The sequence below is a fragment of the Callorhinus ursinus genome, unplaced genomic scaffold, assembly GCF_003265705.2.
Source record: "Callorhinus ursinus isolate GAN/ISIS: 27379988/994484 unplaced genomic scaffold, GSC_fseal_2.0 scaffold24, whole genome shotgun sequence".
NCBI lineage: Eukaryota > Metazoa > Chordata > Mammalia > Carnivora > Otariidae > Callorhinus > Callorhinus ursinus.
The window spans coordinates 9,489,907-9,502,166 of record NW_027397086.1 but is presented as its reverse complement, the minus strand read 5'-3'; the positions used below and the strand labels follow the sequence as shown (position 1 = coordinate 9,502,166).

The following is a 12,260-nucleotide window of genomic DNA, read 5'->3' as shown; positions in this document are numbered from 1 at the left end:
GGTCAAGCCATTGCAGCCATGGTTGACTGTGACAAGGCAGTGGTGCTAGACCCTGGATCGGGGTCCCACAGATGGGCGCCCCAAGCCCCTCCTCACAATACCTGGCTCAGTCGAGCCCTGTGAGCTGGAGTCTCCCAGCCCGGTGTCTGACAATGTTCCCCAGAAGAGAGGGTGGTGGAGAGAGCCTTCCTCCACCCCTGCCATTTCTTGGAGCCTAATTGTTATTAAACTGTTCAAACCCAAAAGGAAAATTACTATCATTTTGGTGTGTGTGCTCACCTTCTGCAGGGAGAGGCTCCTTTCCTGCAGTGGGAATGCAAGAGATGGGGACATTGTCACAGACAGCCCAGGTGCAGGAGCTGACCGCGGCAGCCAGGGTGGACCAGGACGCTCTTCGGGTCAGGGATGTGGGTGGGACGAGGGGCTCTTTGGAACCTCCTGAACCTGAGGTCAGGCCTGGGACTGCGGACGGGCTATGGTATTTGGTAGTGTTCGGAGGCTGCCGGCCCCATTAATAAATGGATGCTATCATTGCCTGAGCCTTAGCCTCTCTTTCCCCATCTGTAAATGGGCACAGGAGCCCCTTACTCACGGAGTGGCTGTGAGGGCCCAGTGCCTGGCACAGGGGAGCTATTCAGCCAACGTTCACACCCTGTCCCCCATTCTGGTGGATGGGGTTCACTCCTACCCGACACCTTCCCCCAAACCCTCAGGTAATCAGACACCTCCCTCCTCAGCCATCATCTGCTGCCCCAAGCGACATTGCCTTTGACAGAGCTTCCAGGCCTCAGCCCTGGCACCAGGAGGTGGAGGTGGGTAAAGTGATTCCTAAGGGGCGAGAGACCGAGTTCCCAGGTGGTGAGTACAGATGGAGGGAGCCGCAGGTGTCTGCACAGGGCCGTCTCCCACCAGTTGGGGGCAGCAGAGGGCAGCGAGCGGCCGCCTGGACAGCCACTCCCAGAGGAGAGTTGGAAGTCCCAGGGGTTTGTGTGCCCCCCAGGGCCACAGGGCCCCAGCTGAGCTAAACTACTAGCCGCGAAGCTCATCACTGGGTGGAGGGGAGAACTCAAATCAAGGAGCGCCTACGGACAGCTGGGCCTGCCACTGGTGGCTGAGCTGACTGGACCCGGGTTGGCCAGAGAGCTGGGGGACCCAGGAAAGAGGACCCTAATTAGGGACATTGGAGTGGGGCAAGGCCTGGGGCCAACGCAGCCTCCCAGCAGGAGGAGAGGCACAGGCTGAGGCCAGCCACCCTGAGTAGACACTCCATCATGACCATTCTCTGACGGTTTGCAAGGTGTCTTGTTCCATCCTCACTAGGACTTTGGAAGGGAGCAAGGCTGGTCTTCTGGTAGAGGTGGGGTGGTGGTCAGAGCCTGGGCTGCAAGTCCCACTGACGTGGGTTCACATCCCGGCTCTGCCAGCCCCTGGCCATTTGTACAGTGTTGAAGTTCTTGCAGAGCCCGGCCCACAGCACCAGCCCGGGCTCTGCCCACCATGCTGCTATTCTCTCCATTTTGTAGAAGAGAACACTGAGACCCAGAGAGGGGAGGTGCACTGTCCCAGGTCACAGAGCCAACTGGGGATAGAGCTGGCATCGGAACCTGGGCCTCCCCGTCTCCCTGCTTCATCTGGTCTTGGCCCTGCCTCCAGCCAGCGTGGCCCCCGAGGGTCAAGAGGTGTCTGTGCAGGGCAGACACTCCTGGCTCGGAAGGGAACTGCTCCCCTCATCCCACCCCATCCCGTGGCCCCTGCAGGCTCTCTTCTGGGTGGGGGGGCAGGAGAGTGGATGTGGGGGGCAGGGCTCAGATGCCTTCATTTCCCCACCCCCTCATGGTAGGAAAATGAAGCAATTGCCTCTGCCACATCAAGTGGCATTTGGGTTGGATTACAGACATAATCATCTCTGAGTCTTCGGGTGGGAATTGTTTCCAAAGCCAGGAGGCCCTCTTTGGAGGTGGCAGCATGACATCTGTTTCTGATACAAGGCCCTGCATTGGGATGAGTTACTTTTCCTGTGGAGTTGCTTAAAGAATGCCTAAAACAAGCCATGATTGTTACTGCCCTGGCTCCAGCATCTTAGATGGTTGGGGGGGGGGCGGTTATCCAGCCCCTGCCGCCAGTGCCCCCAGGCCTGTCCCAGCCTCAGGGCCCTCCTTCCTGTAGGCTGGTCCTGTGTTCCCCATTTCGCTGTCTTGAGAGCTTCTTCCCTCCTCCACGCTCCCCTCACTCCAGCAGGCATCCCCTCCCCTAGGCCACAGACTGTGACTTAACCATCTACCAGACGGTGACTTTCTCAAGGGCAGCGACTGTTTCTGATTTATCTGAACCCTGGGCATTGAGACGGGGCCTCATTTGTGGTGGGCACCTGGATGGGCTTGTGCAGTGAAGGTGGATGAAAGAGACAGAGGCAGAGAGTGAATTCGGTGAGTGAGTGCTGGGTGGGGAGGGGAGGGGAGCAGAGGTCTTCTGGCTTCTTGAGAGCCCCACTTGGTGTCTCTGGGGCCAAGCGCCACCCGTCTTGGGAGGAGAGGTCAGGACAAGTCACCCAGACCACCACAGAGCCCTGGCAAGGACACCGGCCCTTGTGAAATTGACCTTGACTCCACCCCATGGGTTCCCATGATCCCTCAGGGGCAGGACTCCCAGGTGAGCCAGGCCTGCAGATGGTAAATCACCCAAGAGGAGAAATAGCCTATAAAATCCTCTCCCAAAACGGTGCGTTTTGTATCCTGTAGCGAAAAGGCCTTTTAAAAGCGTTGCTCACTCAGGTGGATTTATGGGGCTGCCACCCGCCTCTCACCTCTCCCTCCCACTATAACATTTACTTGTCCCTGGGGCTGGGGGCCCCTGGAGTCCTGTTGCTCCTTGGTGGCTCATGGTACAGGGAGAAACAGAATAGCACCTTTTCCCTGCCTTGCCGCTCAGGGGCTGCTCCAGGCCAGCTGGGCGCTTGGGGGCTGGGCGGGGAGGGTCTCACTTCCCAGCACAGAGCGGGAGTCTCCACCATTAACACCCTTCCCCCTTCCTTCCTGAAGGCTCTGCTGTCCAGAAGATCCCTCCCATTTGTTGTCCCCTGCACATGGGTCACCAGGGAGGGGAAAGATGGCATGCCCACACTGGGAAGGATTTAGACCTCAGCTAGACCAATCCCCTCGTTGTACAGATGGGGAAAGTGAGTCACAGAGAGGCTAAGATGCCTGCTTAGAGCCTCACAGGGTGGTAATGGGATTATGGAAGAGCTTAGGCTCTGGCAGAGACTCTCTGGATTGACCCCAGCTCTGCCACGTCCTAGCTGTGTGACCCTGTGAAAGTTGCTTGACCTCTCTGAGCCTCCATTCTCTCCTGCACGTCAGCTTGTGAGGTAAGTCCTGTAAATCTCTAATACAGCGCCTGAAGCTTAGACAGGGCTGAATAAGTATATCTGGTTTACTCCTATTAGCATATTGGAACAGTCCTCATTATTATTAATAGCAGTGCTGGGTTTTGGACTCACATTCTTGACTCTGAACATGGTTTTCTTGCCACTCTGCCAGGCGGCCTCTGCTGAGAGTGTTCACTCATGCGGAGCGAGCGTACGGAGCATAGGACCCAGGGCCTAAGCACCGATGTCCGCGAGTCACCCCAGGAAGACTGGCCTGGTGCTGGGACCTCAGGCAGGGCCTGGAGGGAGGCAGAGGGAGCAAGTGGAGATCCTGCTGCAGGCGTGAGGCTCCCTGACAGACTCAGCCTCCCTGCAGCCAGGCGGCCCTCGGTGCCAGACTCCCCACCCCGAGGTCAGAGCTGGCCGGGGCTTAAAGAGCTGATGAAGTGTGTGGAGCTGTCCAGACCTCTGGGACAGGCTGATTATGCTAAGGCAAGTGTCGGCTAGCCGGAGGATTTATGGGGCAGTGAGTCACTCCCAGGCTGCTCTGGGTTATCACATCGCTTCCTGAGACCTCAGAAATGTGGGTCTGATTTCTGTTCACTGATGCCGCTCGGTCTTGGCCACTGTTACATGTCAGGAGGCCCTCTCTTGTCCCTATTCCCTCCTCCTGCCTGCACATGCTTACCCTCTTCCCAACTGGATGCCCCCTTCGTCCTTCCTCTCAGACTTCCTTAGGGGACCCCTTGACCTGGGTGTCCTCTGCACTGTGTGTGTGTGTGTGTGGGGGGGGTTATGCCCCATGTTATCAGCCTGGGCTCAGGTGGTGGTGTGTAACTGGAGGTCAGAGGGACCTGTAATCACTCCATGGGGCTCCGAGGCAGCCAGACTTACGGCTTTCCTGCCTCTGCACTGTTGCCTGTGCAGTGATTCTGCCTGGAATTCTCATATGTGGCTTCCCTACCCCAGATAATCTTAGCAAGGCCCCCCACTGCCTCACTTGCAATGTTTCTATTAGACTCTCAAAAGCTGCCTCCTCCAGCAAGCCCACCCAGATTGACTACAAGTGGACTCCCTTAAAAAACCTCCCGGAGCATATTCTCGACTTTCTCCTTTTTCTTTCATATCATAAATATTTGTTAATTAATTCAGGAAGTATTTAGGAATACCTGCCAGGCATCCTGCACTGGGAACCCAGGCCACTATGGCCCCCACAATCCTATGAGGGAGGGAGGCATGAAATAAACACATATATCATTACAACTGTGATAAGTCTGCAGAGTGACCTGGCCTAATCCCAGGGCATCTGATAAGCCCCTGAGGAGAGACTATGAGGAGAGACTGAAGGGTGTGCAGGATCCCCTGGGCAAAGGAGGCCTCTTTTCCAAGCTGTGGGAACAGCCTGTGCCAAGGTCCTGTGGCAGGAGGGGGTGGTAATTCCAAAAGTCCCACTGAAGACAAGGGGGTTGGAGCCCAGGGGATGAATCATGAGAGGCCTTAGGGGCCTTACCAAGGATCTAGGCTTCTATCCCCAAGCCCCGGGAGCTGTGGAAGGGGGTAGAGCTGGTCAGGGCAGGATCTGATCTGCTTTATCAAGGACCCCTCTGGATGCCCATGGAGAGTGGACAAGGAAAGGGAGGCAAGACTGGAGATAGCAAAGCAGCAAAGAGGCTCCTGGGAGTGTCTAGGAAGGGCCAGCACCACCTCTCCAGCTGGACTATGGGATCTTTGAGGGCAGAAAATCCCTTCCAGGACTCAGCACATGGGGAGACTCAAGGAATACACCCTGAATGAGCCTTGACCAGCTGTCTTCCCCATCAAAGGGGATTTGGGTCCCACAGTTTGCTTTGGTAAACTCCTGCCCTGTTTCCTTCTGGCTAAGGGCAGGGCTGGCTCCTGGTGGTCAAAGTCCAAGCAATAAAAACCATGACAATGACCATGATGATGATAGTAGCTAACATTTACCGAGTGCGGGGAAATGGGCTAAGTTCTCTACATGCATGATCTCATTGACTTGTTACAACAACCTTGAGGTGGCTACTGTTGTCTTCCTCCTACAGAAATTGAAACAGACTTGATGGTTAGGTCACTGGCCTTGGGCCCATGGCCACTAAGTGGTGGAACCCTTTTCTACCATGCGTCTTGGGGGAGGAGGGGATGAAAGGTATTTGCATTTTACCTGCACATTCCTAGAGATTGAGGTAATCCTGGGACCTAGGTAGAGTTTCAGGTATGATGATGGCAGAAGGAGAAATGTTTGGGGCAGGGGTCTCCAGCTCTGGATTGGGGTGGGGCCCTGAAGAACAATTGCCAGGCTGCAAGACTCCCAAAAAACCACATGTTCAGGGAGCTGGGAAGGCCAGTTTTCAGGGTGTGAGAGAAGCAAATAGGATGTCCTGAGATTCTGGTACAAAGTAAGGTCCTGCATGCAGATCAGAGGACCTATGGTAGCAACAGCTTTTTCTCCCCTTGGATCTGAGATTTGGGCTCCTAGCTCTTTGAACGGGGCTCTCTGGGCCACTTTCCCTTCCTGCTGTGGTTGTGAACGTGAACACACGCGGGCTGGTGTTTGGCCTGTGTGTCGTTCTGTGTGTGCCTGGTGACAGCTGAGCATGTATGTGTATTTGTGAGCTTTTTTTAGTGTATATTTGCATGTTTCACGCCTGTGTGTGTGATCGTCAATGTGCTCGTATGTTTATGTGTGTGTATCTGTGTGTGGTGGTGGTGAAGAGACTTGTATGTTTACCCATGCATTTTTTTGTGGGCACACCCCCCCTTCTGTGTCTTTGTATGCATGCATGTCCTTGAATTTGTGTGCGTTTCTGGCTGTGTGCATTTCTCCATGGGAATGTGTTTAAGTGTGGTTAACCAATGAATGTTTAATGCAAGAGTGACCCTTATGTGCCAAGGTTCAGCCCCCTGCTGGTTCTCATGGCTCGTGAATTGGTTCTTTTTTGTGTGACCCAAGTAGTCCGGCTGCCTTTTCCTGGTAAGCTGGAGTGTGGAAGTCTTATGTTCAAAAGAGCAGGCAATTGCGGAGGGTTATGTGGGCATAGAGTGGCCTTCAAGTAGGTGGCTACCAGGAAGGCACCGACTTAATCCTGGCTTAAAATGCCTCCCCTCTCACCCCTGTCACGATGTCTGACCTTCCACCGTTAGTGAGTCATTCTCCAGCTGGGACCCTCTTTGAGGGGTCCATACCTCCCAGGGGAGGAGGCCAGGGAAGCCCGGCAGCTTGCTGAGGGCAGAGTCCCAGGAACAGGGAAGGAAGGAGGGCAGGAGGAACCGTCGTCTGAAGGACTTGGGCAAAGCCAGAGAAGTTGCTGGTACTGTTAGTGCCAGGCCTGGGAGAGCCCAGCTGTGGAAGGCAGCTGCTCTAGCTTCAGCTTTTTAATTAATTAATTAATTAACTTTTATTTTATTTATGATTTTATTTATTTATTTGAAAGAGAGAGAGAGAACATGAGCAGGGGCAGGAGAGAGGGAGAAGCAGCCTCCCCACTGAGCAGGGAGGGAGCCCGCCCCACTGAGCAGGGCGGGAGGCTGCATTTTAGGACCCCGGGCTCATGACCTGAGCTGAAGGCAGACGCTTAACCGACTGAGCCACCCAGGCGCCCCATAGCTTCAGCTCTTTAGAATCACCAGGTATCGGTGCTGGAATGGAGCTTGGTGATCACCCAACCCAGCCCTTATGATACAGAAGGGAAGACTGAGGCCTGGAAGGAGGAAATGTGGGGAGCCTGGGAGGTTCTTGAAGGCTGGGGGTGCTGCAGAGAGCACTGGGTGAGGAGATGGGGCACCTAGGTTCTGCCGTGCTTCTGCTACTGCTTCGCTCAGTGACTCTGGGCAAGCGCCCTGCCCCCCTGGGCCTCAGGTGCCTTGTCTGTACCATGTGGGCTTTGGCCTGGCTGCCCGATCTGGGCCCTCTCAGCTCTCCCTGGAAGCAGGGACTCTGTCAGCAGGACCTCTTCCCAGAGCCTGAGCCTGCTGAGGTGTCAGGACTGCCTGCCAGCCAGTGTGCCCAGCCAACCTCCTGTCCTGGGGTTGAGAGAGGTGGGACCATCTAGATGGGGTCTTCCCCTTCCTTTCTTGTGTTTTTAGGTGTGATTTTGGCATTCGTGCAAAGTTGCAGAAAGATCCTGAGAGACACAGCTGTTAAAACAGCTTCCTTCCTTGGGTGCAGGCCTTAGAGACAGCCACTGGAGGAGCGGTGGGGCCTGGGCCGAGGGAGAGCCCACTGGGTTCTGCCTCCAACCTGAGCAAGGTCTCAGTGGGAGTCAAAGGCAGGTGAGGCCTGCTCACTGGTCTGGGTGTTGGAAGGGGAGAAGGCGATGGAGACGGGATGGCGGATGCAGCACCAAACAGATGATGGAGTTGGGGGAAGGGAGTCACCCTTGGGGACAGAGCGCGTACTATGTGCCAGGCACAGTGTCCTGTGCTTCGCGCTCAGGTTTGAACATGGCTCTGAGACCAGTGGTGACATGCCGCCTCTGGGTGCCCAAGTAGAGGCGCTGGAATGCAAACCTGTCATCCCCTAAGGTGCTGCCTGGGTGACTCGTGCACGACGCATGTGGGAGGCTGGGCCTGGGCAAGGTGTCCCCGCCCGGAGCGGCCAGGCCCTCACCTGTGGTCAGGGAGAGAGGGCACTCCCTTTCTCTCCTCTGGTCTGGCCTGTGGTCCCGGGTGGTTGGGGCTGAGCTCTCAGTTCCCAGTCTGGCCTTTGGGGCCTGTGTGCCGGCACATAGGGAGAGGGGCCCCACCGTGCCCACCCCAGGGGCTAGAGCCCCCCAGCTTGGCCACCTAAGAGCTTTACCACTTTCAGCAAGTAGCTTAACTTCTCTGAGCCTCTGAGAAACCCCAAACAGTCTGTATTCTGCAGCACGCATCCTCCCTGCATTCCCAATAACAGGCACCGGACCCTCCTGGGCCTCCCTCCTAGGGCTTGGGAGGGGCCCCGTGAGTGCCATGGGCAGTGACCCCATAGAGCAGGAGCTCCACAACCGGTCATCTCTCCGCATCAGCATCACTTGGAATTGACTGAAATGGGTGAATGAACAAATCATGTTCTGGAATTCTCTAAGGCCCTTGAGAAAGTTTCTCAGAACATCCTGAGGAAGGGGTGAACAGGGTTAGGGCCAGATGTCAGGATGGTGGCATAGTGGCTGGAAAGGGGTAAGGGAGCTGCTGAGAACTTGGGTCCTTCCCTCCAGAGACCCACAGGCCTCTCTGTCCTCCACTGGGGACTGCCCTGCACTTTGGTCGGTGGCACGGATGGAAGCCCAGGGGAGCCGTGTGGATCAGCTGGAATGGGCAGCCGGCCGTCACAGAGAGGGGCAGAGGCGACACAGCTGTCCCCCCCCCCCAGTCCCGCAGGCAGCAGCCTTGGGCACAGGGGACCGTAGAGGCTGCACACCCCATCTGGCGGGCTCTGTCCTCACGGAGTGCACTGGCTGCTCGCTGAGCTTCCAGTCCCTGCTCTAGTGAATGAAAGCTGAGGCCTCCCCCTGAGCAGCCCCGGCCACTCCCGGCTCGCACACTTTGTACATTGGGCGTCTCTGTGAGGTTGCTTTAGAAAAAAGTGCGTGTTTAAAAGCGTTCAAAACTACCAAACGGGATGACATTCCATGGCTCTGGGATCATTTTGCAAGCGCGTTTATTCATCCACTAGGCATGACACCAGCCTGTCCCTGCTGCGAGACAGACTTCAGGCTTCTGGGAGAGCCCAGACAGACTCCCGCCCGTGGTGGTCACATCCCTTCTCAGGGCAAAAATCTGTGGTTGCTCTCCGCCAACATCAGTAGTCATAATAATAAAGCTGCAACTATGGAGTGTAGTGGCTGAATACTTACAATTTTACCGGTGATAGCTTGCCTTATTTGATCCTTCCCACAACCCTATAAAGTAGGTACCATCATTAGTCTATTTTACAGATAGGGACACTGAGGCTCGGAGTGGGCCAGTGGCTGAGAACACGGAGCAGGGGACAGGCAAACCAGGGCTCAGAACCAGCTGCACTCCACAGCAGTCCTAGAAAGTGGGCCTCAAGAGCCCTGCTTTCCTGAAAGAAGGGACATGATTTGCCTACTGCCTCTCACTAAGGTTGACTCGGGTTTAGAATAAGATTTTCTGACTTGAAGATGCTTCTTGAGTTTGGAGCTGTAGCCGCCTCCAGAAATCATGTCCCTGGACCTGCTCATGAAGGGAAAGGAGAAAAGGCCCCTCTCCCTTCGGCCAGGCCAGGGCTGGGTGAAAAGCCGCCCTTGGCCCTACACCCCACGTAAGAGGTCAGTGAGCAAACTGTGAGCCCAGGCAGAGTAGGGAACTGGAGTCTGGGGTCTTTGATTAACCTTGCTATGTGATTTTGGGAAAGTCCCTTCCCCTCCCCGGGTCTCATTCACCCTTATATCCAGACTTCTGGATCTGAGCGCCTTCCAACTGTGGCTTTCTGGGAGGATGAGCATTTGCTAAGCCCGCTATATGCAGAGCGCTGAGCTGGGCCCTCTGGCGGACACAAGGTCCTTCAGGGTGTGATGGGGGGGTTAACAGGGACTTTCCGCTTCCCCTGAAGAATCACTCTCCCAACGGATCTGAGCCCCCTGTCCTCTTATTAATCTGCACTCTGCTCCCCTCATAGTGTTAACGGCTGGCTGTCTTGGTTACTATGTCTAGCACATAGTAGGCTCTTGATAAATGTGAGTGAATGAATTAGTGAATGTTACAGAGTGTCTGAGACCCCAAGGTCATGGTTGGTTTGGTGAGGGATGGTAAGCTTCAGGGAGGAGGCAGCTTGTCAGGAGCCTGAAGTCTAGCCCTAGGGGGAGGGGCGGGGAAGAGGAAAGTGGCACAGTCCCACTCAACCTCCTAGAAGGAAGAACGCTTTTTTAAAAAAAAGAACTCAGAAATAGGATAAAGCTGTCAGTATAGCTACATAATGACTACAGAAATTGTGAAAAATGCCTCGTGGTTCTTTGTACCACAAGAATGTAAAAATCGTGAAATTTTCCTCGGTGTAGAAAATAAAAACCAAGACAAAGTACAAGCCCATTGGGGAACTTGCTTGACAACACCTGTGAGAGATGAACTCGTCCAAGTTCGCCAGGTGCATCTCCCCTCCCCGCCGAACCGGCACAAGGCCAAGGTTGGGGCACCCAGAGCCTACACGCAAGTGCAGATTCCGGCCTTCATGCCGAGTCTCCCAGAGAGCCTACTGTTCCTTGGCCTGCCACCATATGTGGTCCCTCTCCATTAGGGATTGCTCTCTGGAGGAGGGTCCCTCTTGTGGCCCCTAACACCGAAGAGATATTTGCTGAACTACAGCTGATCAGAGTAGCTTGGGTAACACTGAGCTGCCAAGTGAGAGGCATTTGGACCCCGCTGCCTGGGAAGGCCTGGACGAGGTGGTGTTTCGCGTAGGCCCTAGAGGATGTGCAGAGTTTTGGATCAGAGAGGCCAAGGGAGAGGAACGCGGAAGGTCCCTGTTAACTCCCCCATCACACCCTGAAGGACCTTGTGTCCGCCAGAGGACTGAGCTCAGGGCTCTGCATATAGCGGGCTTAGCAAGAGTAAGGGGGGAAAAGTAGGAAAAGGGAAAGCCTGCAGAGGGTGGGCAGAGGAGGAGGGTCCTGTGGAAGAAGGTCTGGCATTAGGTAGGCCTGGAAACTGTGTGTCCTTGGGCAAGTCATCTTACCTCTCTGAGCGAGGTTTCTTCATTTGCTGAAAGGGGTAATGTTTCTCTGTCATTTTCTTGTTTGTGTGGATGACATGAGATGATGTGTGTAGCTAATGGTTCACCTCATCATGACTAGGGTGCTGGGGCCATAGAGATGGACAGATCAGCACAGGGCATGGCCTACAGCAAGTGTCCACCTCTGGATTCTTTTTTGTATGATGGATGAAAGGTGGTGATCAGATCGTGTACAACAGTCACTTCAAAATGAGTTACTATCTCCTTCGCTTCTGTCCTTATACCACCTGGAATTGAGGCTGGGTGAGACCCCAGAACCCCTCGCAAATTCCTCCCTCAGGGAACTCTCACCTTCCACGAATTTTCCTCTCCCTCTATAGCCTTCTGTAGTTGCAAGTCCTGGACACCCCGGCCTGTGGCCCCTTGAGTCCCTAAATCTTCCCTCACCTAACAAGGGAGCACTGGTTCAACCTGCCTGCTCTCTTCCCTGTCTCTTCCATGGGACCAGGAGCTCCTAGGGTTCGGGGTGGATTAAGCTCTGTCCTGCGAGTGCAGCCGGGACAAATGAAATGGCCTGAATGGGGGCTCTGGCTGAGGTTTGCCATACTTGTCCTAGAAACGGACCCCTGCCCACCATGGGTCATAATGGGCTCCTGCGGCAGCCGGTCGAGCAAAGGCTCAGTCTTCTGGCAGGTGTGGCTGCAAATCTTGAAGCAGGCAATAGGGATACGCAGCAAACACTTCAGCCTCTGCCCCCTGCCTGAGCTAGGTGCTAGGGACCCTGTCCTTGAGGTGGTTGTCCCTGCTGAAGTACCAAGGTTCCAGGCAAGGGGCTTCACCCTGAGGGTCAGGGTCGGTCGCCTGCTGAAGGAATGGCACCCAGCCTAGGGGGCCGGGTGGCCACGGTACTACCAGGCGCAGGCCCCAGAGGACAGATCACACGCCTTCTCTCAGAGCCTTAGTTTCCCCGACCTCGTGAGTGGAGGACCGCACAGAGTCAAGCCGGGACGGGGTGCGGGGCGTGGATTCCTCTAGGTGGGTGGGGGCGTGCCCTCGTTTAGAGGGAAGGGGTGGGGGGCCGCGCTGGGCCCCCCCCCCGGGGGTCCCCGCCCCTTCGCAGCCCCGCCCCCGCGCCCGGGGGGCTCGGGCGGCCTCGGCCGCGGCCGGCGCGGCTCGCCTCGGCGTCGCCATGGCAACAGCGGCTTAGGGGGC

The 12,260-nt window shown here is 55.8% G+C and overlaps 1 protein-coding gene across 10 annotated transcripts in view; it reads left to right on the top strand.

Annotated features, from left to right (window-relative positions):
- The window catches only part of DAB2IP (DAB2 interacting protein), a 188,712-nt gene that overhangs the window by 92,840 nt on the left and 83,612 nt on the right, over positions 1–12,260 (top strand). The gene's annotated exons all lie outside the window — the stretch shown is intronic.